Source organism: Acanthopagrus latus, chromosome 17, assembly GCF_904848185.1.
Source record: "Acanthopagrus latus isolate v.2019 chromosome 17, fAcaLat1.1, whole genome shotgun sequence".
Classification (NCBI taxonomy): Eukaryota; Metazoa; Chordata; class Actinopteri; order Spariformes; family Sparidae; genus Acanthopagrus; species Acanthopagrus latus.
The window spans coordinates 23,519,095-23,540,119 of NC_051055.1; the positions used below are offsets into that span (position 1 = coordinate 23,519,095).

The 21,025-nt window shown below is 42.8% G+C and overlaps 1 protein-coding gene across 2 annotated transcripts in view; it reads right to left on the reverse strand.

Moving 5' to 3' along the window:
* Positions 1 to 20,478, reverse strand: part of fhl3a (four and a half LIM domains 3a) — a 34,371-nt gene extending 13,893 nt beyond the window's left edge. Inside the window, exons 1-2 of one of the 2 annotated variants that reach the window (XM_037074455.1) lie at positions 20,382 to 20,478; positions 17,447 to 17,872 (exon numbers count right to left, since the gene is read on the reverse strand). The gene's annotated coding sequence lies outside the window, so the exon portion shown is untranslated. Of the gene's footprint in view, positions 1 to 4,586; positions 4,686 to 17,446; positions 17,873 to 20,381 lie in introns of those variants that run through there. The other variant, XM_037074456.1, reaches the window with a different exon arrangement.
* Positions 20,479 to 21,025: the final 547 nt, after the last annotated feature.

A 21,025-nucleotide genomic window follows, 5' to 3' on the forward strand; every position in this document is an offset into this window, starting at 1 on the left:
AATGAGTCCAACAGTGTTACAGGTGAGCACTGCAAACCAAAGCACTGCTGTTCAAAACGTGGATTTTACATCACCCACAATGCAGTTTAGCCAGAGTGACATCACTGAAGGCAATATCAGATTACATACAGCTTCCTCTGAACCAACAAAAGGCTTTATACCTCTATTTTTAACATATGCAGTAGCACTCCGAGATCTGTAAACATACTTTAATGAGTAAAATGGGTGGAGTTACCCTTTAAAAAGGTGCCTCTTGAATACATGCCACAAACAAATGGATGGGCACATCAGCCAAGTAAATGCCAACTATGCAAACTCAGCTGCTGTGAGCAAGTTAGCTCAAGTAGCCGTGCAGCTAGTAGCTCGGACTGGGAACAGGTTAGCATGCTAACTTCAGTAGTTGTCTCTTTTAACACAATACATAGATGTATTTGGCATAAAGTCTTATTTCCTTACATTCTGTTGATAATAATTAAGTGATTCTTTAAACTACAATTCTGACATATTGCCCCCTTTAAGAAAAACTATTATAACTACATAGAAATAGCAAGTCTTCTCACTGATGGTCTTGTTTGCACAGAGTTCATTAAGAGGCATCAGTATCAAATTGAGAGCATTCAAAACCACTTAAAAACTCCCTGTAGTACAAAAGACTTTTGCTCACTCAAAGGTAATAAGAAGTGACTACAATGGCAGTTTGGTGTCACAGCATCGTGCTGTTTGGTGTAGCTGTGACACTGACCAGAGAACCAAAACTGCAATCATCATCATGACATTCAAGACTTGAAGCAATCTGCAGTCATCAGAGTTTACAGGATGGGGGTTGGCGCGGTGGTGTGGGGGCACCTGAGACTGCTCCTCTGTGGGAGCCCGGGTCAGACTTGACGACAGAGTACAGGCTGCAGGACCAGACACTGGAGCGCAAACCTGTTATTGTCCCTGAGCGTTTAAACACCGCCTGGTGTGCAGTGGGAGGCGACTGAGGGCTCAAATGAGAGCCAACATCATAAACATAAAGGAGGGAAATGACTACCTGCAGGAGAAAATGTCACCACGGCCTTTGTAATTTGTCCTTTCTTGGCAACTTTTAATGACCATGCAAGCGTAGGGATACGACTTGATGTCTTTTAATATTAGCCTTTATTCTACACTGCAGCATTAGAGGAAAGCTGTACAGCAGCTGGCCTGAAAGGACTGTATGTCAACGCTTCTGGGCTCAATTATTAAAAGGATTTGATATGGAGATTTAAATACGTACAAAAGATAAACAAAAAGCACGGCTCAAGCCTGCGCTGACGTATGTTTAGTTATACTTCAAACATAAATTTGTCATAATCTGACAGGCGCTTGGAGAGCAGAGACTTGAGGACGTGCTCGCGAGGAGGACTCAGCGTGCATATGGATGAAAAGCTTTCTGAAGGAAGGCGCAGCTGAAAGTGCAATTGTCACATCTCATCTGTCGCTTTCCACAAGCCGGTCTCAATCCCAATGTTCCACAATACTCCACCAACACCAAACAATAACATCGCAATTACTCTAAATCATACAGTACCGTCCCAACCGCCATGAGGGAAAGTTTGGAACTCAGGAATGAATCTGAATTTATTTTTGTATCACTGTGCGCGGATGGCCAAAAGACTACATTTTTGGCCTACATTTGTCTTCCTTTGAAGGAAAAAAAAAAAAAAAACGCTGCCATACATTAGTGCTTCACATCTGGTTTGCATTGGGGAAACTATGCAGTCAACTCCTGTGTGCCAGTGGAGGTTTTTTGGAGAGTCACTGCCTGGAGAATGCAAGAAAGTTTGTCTTTTTTTTCCTCTCTCTCTCTCTCCCTCCTCTCTGTGCCGGTATTTGCCGGTAAATGTTTGGATGGCAGAAGGAAAGCTGGAGCGGGAGTGAGAAAAGAGAGAGCAAATCTTGAAAGAAAAAAAAACAACAACTTGACAGTCTCCTCACTGATCTTTGGATGCACTTTGAGGTGGTAAACAGTGTGGCGAGAGGAAAGGTAAGGAATGCAGTTAAAGAGAACGTGTGATAAATAATAATTAAACAAAAAGGATCAAACACTGATGCCCGCTGAACAAAACTGTTTCATCACACAGACAAAGGCACTGGATATAGGAAGGGCAAACAGTGAGGTGCTGAAAAGGTCTCAGGGTAACTAACATTTTCAGGGGGTCTCGTACATCGCTTTGGTGTGGCTGCTGGTTTTAGAATAAATAGGTTGAGTATGGTTGTTTCTAAGAGTAGTATTTCTCTTTGAACAAACAAAGTCATTAATCCTACTCCAATCCCCCTTTACTCCAACGTTTCCCAGGGCAGACCTGTGACCAAAAATGGCTATCTTAGTCCCTGTCCTGATATCTTCACATCCTCCCTGTCATTCTTTACCCTGTGATCCAAGGGACAGGGAATCCCTTTGAAATCTAAAACCTCTGCCGTTCAATGGAGACCCATCTCAGTTTGGACACCTGCTTTGTTTTTGCTGAGGAGTGTCGACCTGCACAATGTTTTTTTGTGTGTCTCATTCTTTTAAACAACACACATACTGATTATATATATATATATATATATATATATATATATATATATATATATATATATATATATATATATATATATATATATATATATATATATATATATATATATATATATATATATATATATATATATATATATATATATATATATATATATGCTAATACTGCAGCTCTGTATGCCCTCTCTGTCTGAAACGCCCTGTTTTAGCTCCTATCCCTTTACGGCCCCGCCTCCTCAATACCCAATGCTGCTCTGATTGGTCAGCTCACACATGCCAGATCCAGCACCGCTAACGACAACAGAGCAGCTGTGCTAAATCACTGTTTACATAACAAACTAGCTGCTAGCCATTTATTAAGCAAATGTGGGACTCCATGTCATAATGTGATGTCACAGACTACTGACGAGGCGTTTCAGGAACAGTGTTTTCTGTGGGACAGAGGAGTTACTGTTGGTGTAGACTGACATTTTTTAACTTTCAAGATCTTTTACATGCCCAAGATCCTAAAGTCATAGACCCATTGTCATCTCTCTAGTATTGTTGAATTTTGCTATTGATGTATTTGGTAAAAATATATAAAATATATATATATATTATATATATATATTATATATATATTATAAAATATAATCTTAGCTATAAATAGAAAAAAGAATATTGTAACGTCCTTTTAAGGCCATATCGCACAGCCCAGTGCGTAACACAGCCTAGTCGCCATTCAAATCTCAAAAAAGTCAGGGTACTTTCACTTGCCAGCTTTGTGATTCAGCTACTGGTTTGTGGGCCCCAGGAGAGGATGTCGTTTTCACAAGACTAACCTCCAGAGGGAAGAGAAGGAGCCCGTCTGATGCAACTTCATCAGCAGCAAGACAGAAATATCAACTTTTGCCATTTGTGTCTTTCTTTCTTTGCTACAGTCCAGGCCGACACTGCAAATGTCTCAGATGTCACCACAATGGAAAATTACCTCTGGACTGCTGATATAAATAAAACAAACTTCTTTAAACTGGCGGAGCCGAGAGATTTAGGGGCCAAATTGGCCTCATTTGATTTACACAGGTCCTTATATGGATTTGAGGCACGTGCCTTTGAGCTGCAGAGAGGAGATTGATATGGTTCGACTTTGTTGTCTTTGCTTCTGATATCTGTCATGGACGTTTGTCTTTTTCTTGCCTTTCTGCTAAGGCTACAAGTAAAGTCAAGTAAGGCTACATCAAGTTTTGTGGCCTTGATAAAGTCCAGATACTGTCAGTCATTATGGGATGCTGTTTTTCACACCTTTTACCTTAATTTAAGAATTTCCACCCGCTGCCATTTGGATATTGCACTTGGCCATATTGTGATTTCTATAATATGTCAATTAATTGTTCAGCTCTTGTTGTCTATGTGTGTTTAATTCAAAATCCACTGGTTAGGCATAACTGAAAAGCTGAGCCCAGAAACCATGACAATAATGACTGCATCATCATTTTGACTTGTCATGTCCTAACCACTGGCGCTTACACTCTAGCTCCCATGACTCTTAAGTAACCCACAGGGACTGAACACCAAGGTTAACTGGGAACCAAAAGACCCAAAATGGCTCCCGCAGACTGGTCATTCCCAGGTGGTCTCCTAATGTTGCTGAGTCAGCGCAACTAGCCCAGGACTTCAAGGAAGCTCAGCTAAGGTTTCACAGGCCGCACACTCAGCAGCAATCTAAGCATGCCACACACATACACAACTGCGCGGTACACACCCACAACTGCTAGCAATTATTTATAACTCCTTCAGACTCGCGGCTCGTGGCTAACAGTGATGGCACCTGACCCTGAGGTTAATGCCCAGACAAGAAGGGTGTTTTTCAAGCATACATCCCAACATCCCTGGACATGAATATTCAGCACGTTGTTATAAGCAGGTGGATGTTTCCAATCAACCGGGTGCAGAGGGCTTTTCGCGGGTGTTACACATTATGAGCATTAAGAAACAGTCTACATTCTTGACAACAGCTGCACGAATTATCTCCCGCAAACCGCAACAGACCAAAAATACTCACCTCTCCCGCTGTCCGACTCTGTAACCCTGACAAGATGGGTTCACATGAAGGAGAACAAAGAAAAAAAAAAAAGCATTACGTTAGCTCAGAAAACCGAGGGGCCCCTGCCAAATGTGAAATGACCGGGATGAATATCTACGGAGTCATTTCCAGTATATGCGGCCATTTTTTCCCTTCTCAGGCACACGTCTCCCTGGCAACATGTAAACAGTGCCCTCATACCCGAGGACCATAAACCTCTTGGCAGTGACGTTTAGCTCTCATTTCATCCTGCGCAGCGCCGACTGAGGGCGCAACCCAGCATTTTATTAGGGATGCTGCGGCAATGTGAAAATAAACGTGTTGTGCCATAAAAAATACTGAACCCATCAGGGAACACAGATACTATATTAATACACCCCAAATTTAGGTACTTCCAGGGAGATTTTTAGACTTCCTAAGTATTTCTCCAGCGAAGCCTGTAAAGCAGATGTTAGAGAGTCGGGTCAAACTGGCCTAAAATAAACCTGACAAGCGCGTACAGTTAAATCCATACTATTATATGTGTTTTAAATCACCACACGGCATAAAACCAAAGAGCTAAAAATAGATGTGATAATGTGGGTTGACCTGACTGGGCACCATTTTCCTGTCATAAAAATATAACGTCTTCTTCATTCACTCTGGTATGCGCTGTCAGGACCAAACGCGGGTTCATTTCCTTCTGGGCAACGACCCCCTTTTCACCAGTGTGGAATTGATGACAACGAGGAGTCCAAGGCAGTATGCAGACACACACTGTGCTTCTTCCTGTTACCCTAAACAGAGACATCTCTGGGACTTCTCAGAAGGACGGTCACACACGTTCGAACAATGAAAAACAGGCGTGTTATGTCTAAACACACTGACACAGTCCCGCAGAAGGACAAGGTCGCGGAGGGGTAGAGACACCTGCTGCCACGTGCGCAGTAGCAGCAGATCACATGCCGGATTATGTTTTTGATTTTGTCTTTAAAATGAGGCGTATCTGAAATGTTGTAGAAAACACACAGGTCGCCTGTAATAAGAGGATCTGATTCGACTTAACGTTTGGGATATTTCACTTTCAGGATCAGATTCAAACAACTGTACATTCACCTGGTACAGTACAACCACAGTCTGATCTGATGGCCAACGAGCAGCTCCACTCAAGTAGTTGAGGTAAAGCAGCTTGTTCATTGATGTTAATGAGGCGGGGGCAAACACCGCCTTTTGTGTGATTGCTGCTCCCAACCAGATTTATCCTGTCGGTCCAGGGAACTGAACTGACAACCCTCCAGTCACAAGCGCGCTACTCTAACCTTTAGGTCCACTGCCCAACAATGCACAACGCTTTTTTTATCTGGATTGTTTAGAGACCTTAAAAGGCAAAAGGATGGATAGAAGTGGATTTTTTTCATAGAGCTGCATCCATTTTTAGACACAGCTGCAATATTTCCAAAGTTTGATTTAGAAGTTATCCATGATCAGATTGTCTTTTTGTAATTGAATGATTACATTACTTAGTTATTGACAATTACAAAAATTGCCATGTCATTTCTTAATCCAAACTGTCTACATTTCCCAGTAATCCAACCGAACCCTGCACGTGCATACATGAGTCTTCACACACCTAAGCTGAGGGAAGTCAGATGGATCAAACAAGAAAATAAACACAGCAGCCAAACTGGGGTACAATGGGTGACTTGTGCAGGAAGTGCAGACACAGTGAGCAGTTTGTTTAAGTCTCCTTGTGGGGACTTCCCGTCGGGGCGTAATTACCGCTCATATTCACAATCCCCGGCTTTTCGGCTCACATAAATGAAGCAGATACGATCAAACAATTTGATGTATTTAGGAAATGAGTTTCAAACAAAGTGGGAAGATATTGGTTATAGCAATCCAAACACATTGAATATGTGATGGATTCAAAGCAAACTGGTGCACTGGGACTGACTTCTGCCAAGCCACCCTGATTACTCCTCAGTGCTCACCAGCAGAACAGAAGATGGAAGCTTTACTCAGTCAAACAATGATGTCACCACTGGTGAGACTACTGGGGAGAGAGAGAGAGAGAGAGAGAGAGAGAGAGAGAGAGAGAGAGAGAGAGAGAGAGAGAGAGAGAGAGAGAGAGAGAGAGAGAGAGAGAGAGAGAGAGAGAGAGAGAGAGAGAGAGAGAGAGAGAGAGAGAGAGAGAGAGAGAGATTTAAGCTGCAAAGGATGATAAAAATCCGTTTCCATTCAGACTCCAATGGAGATACTATAAATTTCCCCTGATAATTCTGCACACTGCAGCAAAAAAAAGAACTTGCAGGACTCTGTAGGAACATATCTCACTTGACCCAATTTTTATGATCCTGGAGAGGGACCACCTCCTTTTCCTCTTTGTCACTCTCCCCGTTTGCTTTGACCTCTAAGTAGGTTACAGAGGAGTGAGTCACGTGTCCGTCGGATGCCCTGGCAGCTCGTTTCTGCTCGCTGGAAACCAAACACACGCTGATGAATTGCCACATAATCAGGAAGTGCATATGTGAGTGGTACACTAGTGGAGGTTAGTGACCTCAGGGTCATTTATCCCCCTTTGCCGTAGCGCCGGGAGAATGTCCCTGCTCTAAAATGCAGCAGGCAGGCCGTGTGGCTGGAATGAGCTCACTTCAAAGGTGTCCATAAATCATGCTGCCATGCATCCCAGGACCGCCTCCACCCTCCACGTCCCGCAGTCACTCACCCACCTACCCTTTTCTCCTTTTCTCCGCTGTCCTCCAGCCTCAGTTCAGACCTTTTGCCTTTGTGCATTTCTAGTTGTGTGATGTTTGTATTGTTCTCTTCACTCTTCATTTCATACGCTTGTACTTCTTTTTCTTCTTCTTCCGATCGTTTTCTGGATCGCTTCTACTCGGACGATTCTGCAGGTTGACACATAATTCCAGTTTTCAACATGTGTGTCTCATTGTGGCCATTAATAAGATGCAGCCGTATCTCTTTAACACGATTCAATTACCACCGATTGCTTTTGCATCCAGCCACACTGCCAGGAAAGTTGAATCTGGCTGTGCTCTATTGACCACAGATATTTGTGATAAATTTACCGTCCGCAGAACTTTCATTATCGTACAAAACACCCACCAAAGCCATGATCGAGCAATCACACGTTTGTTTCTGGAAATGCCTGTGATTGCTGCATCTGCTGCTGTTGGAAAATTGAATTTGTTTTTGCTCTATGACCACAACATTTTGTGATAAATTCACCATTTACAGGACTTTGATTATTGTACGCCTCACTCACCAGAGCAACAGCAACAGATGCAGCAATCCCATGCATTTTCTTTTGGGAAAGACCCACATTGCCAGCAAATGGTGAAATTGATTGTGTGGTAACCTGGTTAAAAAAAATCCCAGTGTAGAAATCAATCATAACAGGAGAACATGGGGAGCGCTGGGGTGGCAGTTGGCAGATGTAATCATGTACTTAAAATCGATTAGCACTGGTATCAAAAAGCAATACTCTCTTTGGGAGACAATGGATTTATCCAAGGTCCATTCAAGTCTCGAGAAGAGCCGCAAGTTCAGACATCCTATAGCTAGTTGCTCGACTTTGCCAGAACAGAGCGGCAATCCGTCAGGTCCTTATCTCCCGGTGTCACGCACTGGGATCTCTTTATCATGCAGCCATGCAAAACACCATTCATCTTCCCCACCTAATTCATTATCAGTGATAAAATGCAAAGTCCCAGCTGCAGTTGTTAAATGGAGAGACGACGTGAAAACAGGTGCTTTGGTAAACACAGATAGCGTAGTTGAATTATGTTGCTTCCCAAGCAGACCTGTCTATCTCTTTCAATCTATTAACCACGACGCTCGCCCGACTCCCATCCGACCTCATTCTGCCTGCTTCTCTTTTTCTGTATAGGAGTATTCTTGGCTTCGAGGGGCGCGGGAACAGTGCTGAACACGAAACAGACACAAACAAAGTGAAAAGCTTGTTGGCGGCATGAGGCTCTCGTCACGGCTCCACGGCCTCGCCATCGATCAAGCGGTGTGTAAATGCGTGTCTCGCGTCGTGTAAATTAACAGGATATATGGATGCCTTGATTATTGGGCAAGCGGAATCCAGATGGATGTTAAATGCACGACGGCCTAATTTACACACTGCACTGCGCAGTGGCACTGTTATACTGCTCTGACGGATCACCGCGAGCGTGACACGACATGACCGATGGCCGTCATCCCGCATGACTTCTCATACTATACGACACTTTTTCCTCCAGCAATCATTAAACCTTAAACAGTTTCCACTCACCACTGTTGAGAAAGCGTGCGATGGGATGAGGGATGGGGTTTTTTTAAGGGGGGTTGAATACTTCCACAGTGAAGTCATGGTGCTTGTGTCACTGGCCCACTGCTGTGCTTTGCTCACCGTCTGGCCCCCATTTTACCCATTGATCTAATTTCCATTGCCAACATTGGATGTGGTTCTGTTTGAAGCTGAATGTTTAGGCCCATTAAAGCACTGACAGAATTGCAAACGTATGGTGGACCTAAGGAAAAGTAAAGAAGAAAACAACCCGGTGATGTTTGCCAGACTTTCGAGAGCATTTCAGTAAACAGAACGTACAGTTCTGAGTGGCGTCCAGTGAGGTGGGAAATTCCACGATCGTATTTACGCCGGGTGTTAACGAGCTTCTCGTCCTACCTCTGAGCTGGTTTTAATTTATGTTTGGCATGAGAATGTAACAAAAGCAAACAGCACCTCTTTTAAATTGCTCTCAAAAGTGAGAGTTCATCTAGTCCATCCGGAAATTCTTGATTGTATCTCAGTGCAGGACTGCTTGTGCTTCTTGTGGGGTCAGCATTTATATCACCTATATGTAGATTGGTGGCAGTGATGTGTTACATTTGCACTTTGCTGCTGCTAATGTGGTCAAGCCCCCATCTCTGTAGGTGGTTTGGCTCAATGCCCGAGACACTAATGCTACATCAAGCTGCCAGTTGTAATGGGGTTCTGTATCTGTCACATAAGTCGTCCAGCATCACAGAGACGGCTTCATTTCTGGGCGTAGCCGCAAAGTACAGGAATCTCCTGATGGTCAGATATGACAAAATACATTGTATTATCGTTACCTTCAAGAAGTTAAGTCCACACCTGACTGACGACGTTATTAAGTGCAGAGTGTCTGTTTATTTAGTAATGTTCCAGACGATAAAGTTTTGAGGGCAGGGACTGAAAGACTTTTCCATAGACTTTAAAATGTATTTCTTTAAAGGCTGAAGCTGGCATTGTCGACGATGAGGTCCAGACATCTGTAATTTTTCTCCATCAAGCTACAAAAGCACACCAAGTGACTGTTCATCTACTTCCCTTTACCATCTGTGTAAATGATATACATATACATATTCTTGTGTGTACCCATCTATGCTTTTCCAGCTGTGGAAGAGAGACGGGAGGATATGGTTTGTAATAAAGTATATTTATGATTGTCCATATGTGTTTTTGTAATCTATGCATCCAAGCTTCTTTTTAAAACTGTGATTATAAAAATGGTAAAATTCTTCACTGGTTTCTGCAACTAGGTGACCTTATAGCTCTGGAAAATTCCATAGAATAAAAGCTTCGATATGTGTTTTATGGAAACAAAGGGATTATAAAAGTGTATAAAGTGCTTCATATATCTCAGATGCAAAATATATCAGAGATATCTAAGGGAGAAAATTTCAAAAGCAATGCCCCAGTGGCTTTTGTGTCTTGGGGATTCTACCAACACCAGATGATAACACTCAATAACCATCAAAGCAAAGCAGCAAACATCAGTATTCTCTGGTACTGGAGGTCTGTGAATCATTTGCTAATTGAGGTGAACGTGAAAGCTCTGATCTCCCTCTGGACTGAGTTATATCCCGATGCTTACAAACATCCTGCGCTCAATATGATCTTCTGGTTGTGAACACACTGTCAAACAAAGCAGTGCTTTACTGTGGTGATCTCACTGCACCGCGTTCAAGAACTTCAGCTGCATACGGTGGACGAGCGCTGACACCGAACGCCTCGGAAGGAGTCACAACATGTTCGTTCTCTTGTGTACATTCGTTGTGATAAGGATAAATAGTTCCTGTGCACTAATAGAAACTTTTCCGAGATGGAGAGTTGGTACGCGCCGAGTTAACTATACACAGTAGGGACTTCATTTGTCTTTGATTACACTCCTCTGTGACAGACCGTTGACAGAGGCGCCCACAGGGAGGAATAGTGTGCTCGGGCCACTCCTCTCTCCATCCCATCCGCCTGTCCTCCCTCTTAACTTCAACTCAAGAAGCCAAGAAATCCCTCCTCAGCTCTCTGTTACTTGTCGCCGTCGTAAATCACCTTCATCTTCTCGTCGAGTAGCTGACGTCCTTTTATAGCCACACCAAGGACACTTTCTGCCATTTATGGCACCATACGAGGGCCGGTCAGCACGAAGGTGAGAGAACACAGGGAAGCAAAAAGGAGGGCCAAGAAACATCCTTCCCGCTTCCTACTCCTATTCAATGCAACTCTGACAGCTTTTACAAATTAGTGCCAAAGTGTGCCCGAGCAGTGCCAAGTGCACTCTTCTCTGTGACTGACATAAATCCACACCTCAGCGCATGTAGCAAGTCTGGCTTGTCTCAGCCTGTCTCCTCTGTAGACACTATTGTCTCTCCAGCAGAACCACGGAGACGAACGTGAGAGGTTGGGACAACGTGTGCATGTGTGAGTGCCTGCGTGGGCAAAAGACGTATAGAGGGAGAAAAGAAAAAAAACCACGAGGGGAGAGTGATGGCGTAAGACAGAACACATTCTTGATCGCTCGCTAGTTTCATCATGCAGAGCAGGCATTTTCCCAGTGTTTACTTTGAGCAAGGGGAATGCTCTCGCTCACAGCTGCACTCCAAATAAACAGTCTTGTATTTATCAGCGACAAGATAATACACATCTAATCTGAACAAGTAACAGCTCTTCACGCAGTCCCAACAAGTCTGGGTCTTCTGGTTCATCCCTGGAAGACGGTTGTGCAACATGGAGAACATTCTAGCACACTTGTGAATAAATATGTGCACATGCTGAACAGAGACACCTTGCCATACACCCACACTCTCATGACTGCACTTCCTCTGCCATGATCTCACAGTCTGGGTTCATTCTTTGCAGATGTTTCGAGCCCATTAAGTGTTTGGGAAGCAATCAACACTAACGCAGTTGGCATTGTGGCAAACTGAAGTTACTAGCCATATAAAGACACAACTACCACAGCGGCAGGGGGCGAGTGTGGGGATACGGTAGTGGAGTGGTGGAACAAACACCACACGTATGTGGTGCCAAGGCTAAATTACCTCTCCAAGACATCTGTTATGAGAACAGGGTCCCGCTAGCATGTAGAAGAAATACTTTGTTAACGGCCCACTCTCTCCGGGTTTACAGTGTTTTGAAAGGTGACATTTTCAGCCTCGGGCATTGTTGCCTTGTTTGAGGCCTGCTGTGTATCACTGCGCGGTTAAGGACTGCGTGCCACATGGTCTCAAATTATTGCCCAATTAAGCCCGTGTGCAGGAACATCCAATGGGAAGGATGACGACATTGCTACTCCCATAGAAATAAAATCGCTCTGTCAGTTATGTAGGCGAATGCTTTGTTAGTCTGACTGATTATTTTGGACGTCGCTCCCAGCATGGCTCACTATTACCTCACAGATACCACAGTGGGTTGAAGTGTCATTGAGATTTGGTCATTCTTTACTGGTAAGCAAAGCCCACATTGTAAATGCAGGACCAGTGAATCCCCTCAGTAAGAATATTATCCAGAGGAGGGCCAGGTATGACGATGCGGTGTTGCAGTATGAAGTGTAAAGCCACGGCTCTTTACTGTACTTTGTCATCTCTCTTAGCAGAGACCCATCAGGGTGAAATAACATCCTATTGCCTCGTGTGCTGGAGAAAATTCCCCTCACCCAACATTCTTCTCCCTAAGTGTCTCCATTAACCATAGGTTATCCTATGATTTAGCCATTAGCCACAGCCCAACGTAACCATTAGTTATACGAATTCATAATACATATTGCATTACCAGTTGTTTCAAAACCACTGCAATTTGTCTGCAGACTTCAAATTTGTGCTTCCCTTCTCCCTGTCGCTTGATCTGACTCGCTTAGTTGGTCTTGGAGGCGAGTTTGCTGACAAAATATATCCAGCTGTCATGCTTATTTATGGACTTCTGCGACATTTATTCCCTGTGTAGAAATGTACTAATTTCCCTAGATGACATCTTCAATGGCGGCCAATTGTATCTGAATACCCAGTCACATTAAGCAACTCTTCATCTATTTGCACATCTTGTTGGCAGAGTCTCCTAAAGCCCACAGCAGAGGCGAGGGAGTTCCAAGGAAACACAAACAGGTTTATCTGGCATCTAATTCCCAGGAGCAAACCCAGGCAGGTAAGGCACACAGTGGGAGAGCTGGTAACCGTCGCACGATTTGCTTCACAGCGATGTGATGCATGTGAATTTGTATGTGCCATCCACTTGTGTTGGTACGTGAACCCACCCTCCTACCTTTAGGCTAGGGTGCAGGGAAAGAGTCAGGCTGACTCACACGTCCTCTCGCTGTGCGTTTATAAATGTGAGAATGTGATGATGTAGCGGTGAATCGACGGGCTTCCTGCAGCCTAGCGACATCTGTTTTTACGAGAGACGTGCAAAGGAAACACTGATAAGGTAGACAGGGTACCTTTAATTGAGTGTGTAATAAACATAACAGACAGAAGAGGCCAGTGAAAGGTAGACTGAGGCAAAGTTAATCCCTTTTCTTCCATAACATATAATTAGTTTGTATTAAACTAGTAAGTGTGTAGTTATGAGGCATCTTACAATTTGGTATTTCCTTTGAAAACAGCACTTCCTTTGAGAGTAGCAGGTAAGTGCTAGGTATGGGCCTGTAATTGTATGCCTAGAAGAGTGTAATTACCCCATTAGCACAAAGTCCGTTACCATTTTACACCCCTTCGCTGCCTATATAAAGTTTATGTCCTCCTTACAAAAATTGCCACATGGAGTGAAAACTGAGGAAGAAGAGACAGAAAGAGAGCGAAGGCAGGATGGCTGCGTTGTGTGGGGGGCATATTGCCTCCCACAGGGGCCCAGGCTCAAAAGGATCAAGTTTCAGCCGTTTACCAACAAAGCATCCATGGAGGAAGTCTTGCGCCCCTCACAATAACACCACAGCACCTGGCCATCCCCACACAGGAAACCTGAGGTCACTTCCCCCCTTTCAGGGAATTCAGACACACTCCTGCTGCCAGCCACGCGCCCCCACAGCCTATTGAAGAGGCAGCGAGGGCGCTCTGACACGCATACAGCAAACTGAAGAGAAGATCTGAATTATGACAAAGACGCATTTTCACAAATACAGTTCTGTGCTACTCAGGTTCTGTTGAGACGAAAGCAGAAATGGTTTTGATTTCCCCTTTTTTGGTCTTACATGTAAGACAGATGTGATGTTTTTTTAATCAGTCAGAACAGCTAAAAGCTGGATTGGGTTGCAATGTTTAATTCTGGCTGGAACCACATGAATAGGAGGTTGAAAACAAGGTATGCACCCTAATAGCTCAGTTGGAATGTTCAGATTGTCAAATCTAAGCAAAAAAGAGGATGCCAAGACACAAAAAAGTGAACAAGCAGTGGATGATTAGAGAGAGAGAGAGCCCATAACTTTTGGATTTGGACAAATGGCTTGATAAATGTGTTTGAAACACACACAAGAAGGATTACAGTCTCGGGTAAAAATCATCAGATATAACCAGCAGGGCGAAACCTCCTGGCTGAACGCAGCCTCACACATAATGTGACAGAAAGTAATAACACAAACTGTGTCCGGAGTCCCCCGAGCCACCATGGAGGGACAGACAGCTGCAGAATGTCAAAAAAGGAACTGCTTCAACACAAATCTAAATTCTGCTCCCTAACCACCTGCAACCACTTGACCGCCGATTCTCCATCATTATCGTTGGCCTTGTTTCAAACGATGCCAACCCATAAAAGCAGCCACAGCCAGTCCGAGTCATTTAGCTGCAGTCCCACTGCAGTCTGGAGCTGGCCGGGGTCCAACCACCACGCGGGGCTAACCTTTGGAAAACACTGAGACCTCCGAAGAATGTGACCATGGTCAATGAAACAGACAGGGAGGGAGGAAGAGGAAAAAAAGCAAACAAATACATTATATAGCCTGTGGGCTCTGTCACGGCAAGCTTCCCACATGCTAAATGGGACAGAATCACTGGCTTTTGGCTGCTATAGGGGATTATTTCTGCTCGTTACAAACAGTTTGTGTGAATACAACCTGTCAGTGGTGAAAGCGCAACGTGATGCCTGGGAAACCAAATTCCTCCAAGGTGTACGAGGTGTCTAAGATGTGTGAGAAATGTGTGGGTGCAGATCTGCAGAATGGCTCTGACATACAGTTTACATGACTGAGTGGTTCTACAGTATGTTAGAAAAAGTCCTATTAAGTCATTCTAAATCAAACCTTCCTGAGTCTACGTCTACATGACTACATGTAATGTTAAACAAGTTGATTTTAATGACAAACCCACATTAAAAAAATGATCACCTAACTCTGCCTTTCCCCCCTCCCTGTCTCTTTTAGCATTTCTCATGTAATTGTTTTGGTTTCAGAGTTTTGGTCCCAGAGTCCTCGTCAACCTCATTTCACATAGTGGTTTACAACAAAAAATGCTCTAATGAATTCATCCTATACTGCCAGATGAGAAACCAAACACTCAGCAGACAAAATTAACAACTAGCTGGTGAACGTAGTGGGGCAAATAAAGGCTACAGAGCCAGATCGTTTCCTCATGAGTTGGTGGAGACCAAACACAGAGCTAAAAGTAGTGACTATATCAGACTTCCATTGGCCAGATGCCTTGAAACATCTAAATAAATGTGTTCCATATCCATCCAAGTCGTACTTGGGTAAAATAAAGATATTGAGTTGAAATATTACTTTGGTAAAAGTGAAAGTCCATAGAAATAGTGCTTGATCAACAGAGTTAAAGCATCTGACATTAAATGTACTTCAGTATGGAAAGTATAAATAAAGGTTCATTAGACACATATTTACATGTACGCATATACTGTATATTATGGGTCAACTGATTCTCAGCCTGGCCAATTTTTCTGATTATTGTGATCATAACTTGATCCGATTGCTGATAAAATACTTTAAACTTTTGCTAATGCGGCATGCAAAGTATCTAATTACTTAACAAATTTTATGTGCTTCCAAAATCTAGTGGAGTGGAAGAAGTAGCAGCACCTCAAAATTGTGAAATACAGTGAAATGTCAATGTTATCTGGATGTTCTTTCTTACAGTAGTAGCTCAAATTCCAGTTAGGTCCAAGTTCTCAGACCTTAAATGTTAATATACCATCAGCAAATTGGTATCAAATCCTTTAAAAACGAGCTGTGAAGGTTAATAAAAGAATAAATCCCTCTAACATAATATCCTGTTTGTGTGGTTGAGGTGTACGGTTAATTGTACTTGGACCAAGACAAAACACTGCAGTCATTCAGTGAACTATAAACACGAGGCAGACATCTTTCACTAGAAGTACTGAAAAACATGTAAGATGATCAAATTTCCCTCGAGGAAAGCTCCAACACTTAAATTTCCCACAGTGCCGGCTGCACCCACATGACGCAACAGGTGAACCGCCGAGCAGTCGTCACGGCGGGGGTGACACCACTCCACTACTACAACGCTGTGATGTGATGATGTACGCCCATAACAAACCTAGAGGCTGCAGCACGGACACACCCTTCCCAGACACACGCTGCCATATCCCACTTCCTGCTGCTGGAGAAAAAGACAAGTTTAGCCTGGAGGGACTTTGCTCTCTGAGGGCCTTCACACACACCGCTCAGCTGGGAGCCTCTGTGACACAACAGTTGTTCCTTAATCCTCCCTCCACACAGTTCAGTGGGTCACACAGTCCAGTACAGTCTGTCGCTCCACTGACCATGATGTCTCCATGCTGTCTGTTTGCTTTTTTGCGCATTATATGACAAGAGAGGCACAAGAGTGCAGGTGTGCGACTGCGATTAGAGAAAGAAAAGAAAAAAAGACAGGCATAAACAAGAAAAGCAGAAAAAAGACACAAGCAGACAAAAAAGAAAAAAATGCCCGGAGGCCCCCCCCAAGTTGTCACAGGAAGTGGTTCATCTTTTGTCAGAGTTTTTACTTTGCAGTGCTTCTCCCCAGGCAGCGTGTTTGACTAAGGTGTAAAGTATTGAGGCTTGTCATGATGTCAAGCCCACGCCTGCTTCAATCTTCACACTCACAGATTTTAACTAAAACAGCCAAAAACTCTTAAAAACACACACAAAAAAAAAAAAAAAAAAATAGAGTAGGAGTGACTTTCAGGTGTTGAATGATACACTTACAGATCACACTTACTGTGCAGCTAAGCATGCTGCTAATGAATTATAATAATTAGCATTAAAATTATGTTATTGCTTTTAAACTTTTATTTTAAGTTTAACCTATAGAAACAACTTCCTCCCACTCTTATGTCAGTAAATTACAGATTCAAATGTGTTTGATTTTTTTTTTTTTACTATGGCTGGTAATCACAACGTTAAAAGACTCGAGTGGCTCTTTAAGTCATTCATTTTAATTTGAAAACCTCAGCCAGAACCTCTTTTAAAAGTCAGTTGCGACAAATGAAACACTTTAACAAAAGTAATTTCCTAACTGGTGTCGAAGTGTTGACCAGTGAAAACGTTCATAAAAGTCAAAGAAAGGTATGAAAACAAAAATACAAAACAAAACAAATCAAAACAAAAAAGTCGTACCAGGAGTAATGTCTGGAGTCTGGAGGCACCTTCTTGCAACAACAGTGGTAACCCGCCTCCCTGCCTCTGTCAGCGGACACTCGCTCAGATCAGGCCTGGGATCAGTTCACAGGTCGCTACTCCGGCGGCTCAGGAGCGTCGCCCTCCAGCAGGGAACAGACTTTATTTTGTGTTTCTTCTGACAGTAGTCAAATCTCTGCGGCGGAGACTGATGCAGCTTGCCGGCTACATTTGTCCTACTACTGAGGAAGTTGCCTGTGAGTCACAAGATCCCGCCTCTCCCCCCGAAAAAAAAAAGAAAAAGCCATTCCTCCCTCCCTCTTCCAACGACTTCAAACGAGAGGAGTCCAGGCAGTGGAGGGTGTGATGGGAGCTCCCAGCAGGGCCTTCTGTCTCTGGGCTCTGCTGCTGCTGCTGCTGCTTGTTCTGACAGAATCGTGTATATTTCTTTAAGTATTGGTTGACGGACCAAGCTAAATGAGGAAGTGTTAGCAACTAGGTACATATGTGCTTCTTTTGTGTAGTCATCCAATCAATGAATCATCAGGATTAATCACTCATCTACAGCACAGACAGTGAAAAACTAACGTGCTCGTCATAGTGATGTGTGTTTAGTGACATGAAAACCTCAGATAAATCATCAGAAGTACCGTTTTCACAATAAGGCTAGATTTCAAAATAAAACGCATTATATTTATGTGATTCCATCATAGATGCTCCTGATGGAGCTCACACATATTGTCAATATATCAATGTATTCTGTCATAAATAATTTCAACAAACAACATTCATATAATTTTAAGACCATTTACGCCACTGATGAAATAAAGTGTGTCCATTCAAAGAGCAATGATCTTTCAATTCTTAAAGAGGTCATATTATGTTATTTGGGTTTTTGCCTTTACTGATGTAACTTATGTGCGTCCCTATGTAACAGGTGTTACATAAATATATATATATATTTATTCATATATTTATTGTATCATATATACACTCCAGTCAGTCAGCAGACATACAGTTGCTACTGTTGCCGTTATTTTAGATCACACTACCTTGCTCGGCATGACCCGCTCTACTCTGCCTCCGATTGGTTGGTTATGATAACATAAAGATGCGTACAGTAACTCCATATTGTAATTATCGTGACAGGGCAAATTATTATTTTATAATTGAAAATACATCCTGGAATCCACCTGTGAATCAGGGTTGATGGATGACTGGTCTTGGAGCTACTAATCACTGATAACAGCGTATTTACTGGCCGCCCTGATAGCTCAGCTGGTTGAGCAGGTGACCCATGTAGCAGCTAAGTTTCGAGCCAGGTCTCTCTCTCCCCCCCTGTTTCCTGTCTGTAAGCCTTCCTGTCAAATAAAGGTTAAAAAGCCCCCAAAATAGTCTTTAAAAAATAGTGTTTTTAAAAGAAAAAAAAAAATGTAATTACAATGGGTTTTGGCCACACTTTGCTTGGAAAGTCCGAATCAAGTGACCACTGAATATCAGTAAAATGTCAAGAGAAAACCAAACCTTCACAATTTCCTTTAGAAAAATGTTGCATGATGACAGATTTTCTAGAGAGAGAATCAGACAGGATATTGTTTTCTTCTTCACTGTTGCTCAATAGTTTGACCATAACTATGACCCCTGGTTTCTTTAGTTTGCACTCTGTTTCATACAAACTAAATATTCTCAGGAAAACCTCCAATACATGTTTTTAATATGAAAAGAGACATTTTAGCATTCAAACTACACATCACCCTTTTTTCTGCATTCTGTACTACTTTGCTCTTAAATGACCTTTGTTTACTGTCTTGTACGCACTGACATTACCAAACAGGGTAAAAGACCAAGTCAACTGTTAAATTTCACTTCCCAAATTTTACGTGTGGGTCCTTTCTCCTGTACTAACATTTTTTTTTTATGACTCAACGAGTGGGAGTGGCGTTTATCCTGGATGCAGCTGTCTGCCGTTTTGTCATACATGGGATCACCTACATCTGATCAGTTGAGTCATTACCCTTAATCAGTCTGTGCCCTACCGTCGGCAGCTCCACCCTGTATGAGAGATAGCATTGTTTTACTGCTTCCCATGACATTAAGAGTTTAAGAGCAGTTGAAAGTAACCAGCTAAGCGGGCACCATGTGCCCTATGTGGTCAGTGTTTTCAGCCTTATCTGCTCTAACTCAAACAAAGCGTGTCAGACTGATATGAGATTTCATAGGCTGAGACCAATACTGCATTCACCCAGTGGAAATATGTTGTAGCATTGGATCATAGGAGTTGTTGTCTTCATTGTTAAACAACCACCCCCCACAATGAAAATCCATCTGTTGTGACACAGACAGAATTGTTCACCGCTCAACCTGGCCATTCGTTATTTTTGCAATTTCACTGTTTGTGTGGCGGACCCTGCCACCTTTCTAGTCTCAAACAGCGTGAAACAGTATGAGTGTGTATTATCACCTCAATAATAGTGTAAATAGTAAAAGTCTGAGTTTGAATTTCATCTCCAAAATCATGTAGTGCCCCTTTAAACACATATTTATTTTTTTTCCACATAGCTGACTGAACATGTGACTCTTATCTTTCATGGTCCTGTGACAACTCAAAGAGATCTGGTCTGACCCCTGTATTTCCCACAACCCCCTAATTATAAATTCTAATTTTACACTCTGAGGCGTGGTCCCGCCAGACTGTGTGCGACAAATTAGAGGAGAGATTCCTGTCAATTCATCGTGAGGGCTCCCTCACGGTTTGTTTCATCATTAAAAGGTTAAAAGTGTAACTTGTTTTACCTAATGCACAGAACATCTCTCTGTTTCAGGTTGAAAAGCAAAGGTTAATGGGGTTCAGACATCAATAAGCGTGACAGTTTACACTAAAGAGGACATTAAATGAAAAAAGCATATTTTCAACAATAGTTTAAAAATATTTTACCTTTTTGAAGCAGCTTGTGACCAGTGAAGGTGACGTCTCAGGTGACTGTCATGCTCCGCCGGATGAAATCAAAATCGGTGCCACACTTAAACTCTTTTCTTGGATGTGTGGTTTTGAAACACCTGAGTGAAATTAACTCTAATGAGCATCATGGCCCTGAGCACCAGACTAATGAGGCAATTAAACTATTAAAATTCCCACTTAGATAATGCATTGGTATAGCTCGTAACAGTATCTGTCTGTTCTCACCACACACTCGATGGTGAGTGGAAATGGTTGTATGTGCTGTAATATAACAAAAACATTGTTGTTCTGAGGTGGCGTGATGCAGCAAACGTCACATTATCAAAGGGGGCATTAATACAGAAAAGCACATTTACGAGGGACGTGTGGAATCATGAGCTGGCTTTAAGCTCCAGGACTATATATAAAAAAAAAGGCCATCAAGTGAAAGACCCTTTTGATAATATCGGTGCTGATAGTTTCCTGACAGAGCACTTGAGGTCCACTTTGCCTCATCTGAAACCCATCCACTTCTCGCCCACTTCACCACTGTGATTGTCTAGAGTATAAAACAAGTCTTGCTGCAATATACACTTCACAACTCAAGCAGGGAAAATAAGCACCACATTGGCACTTAATTG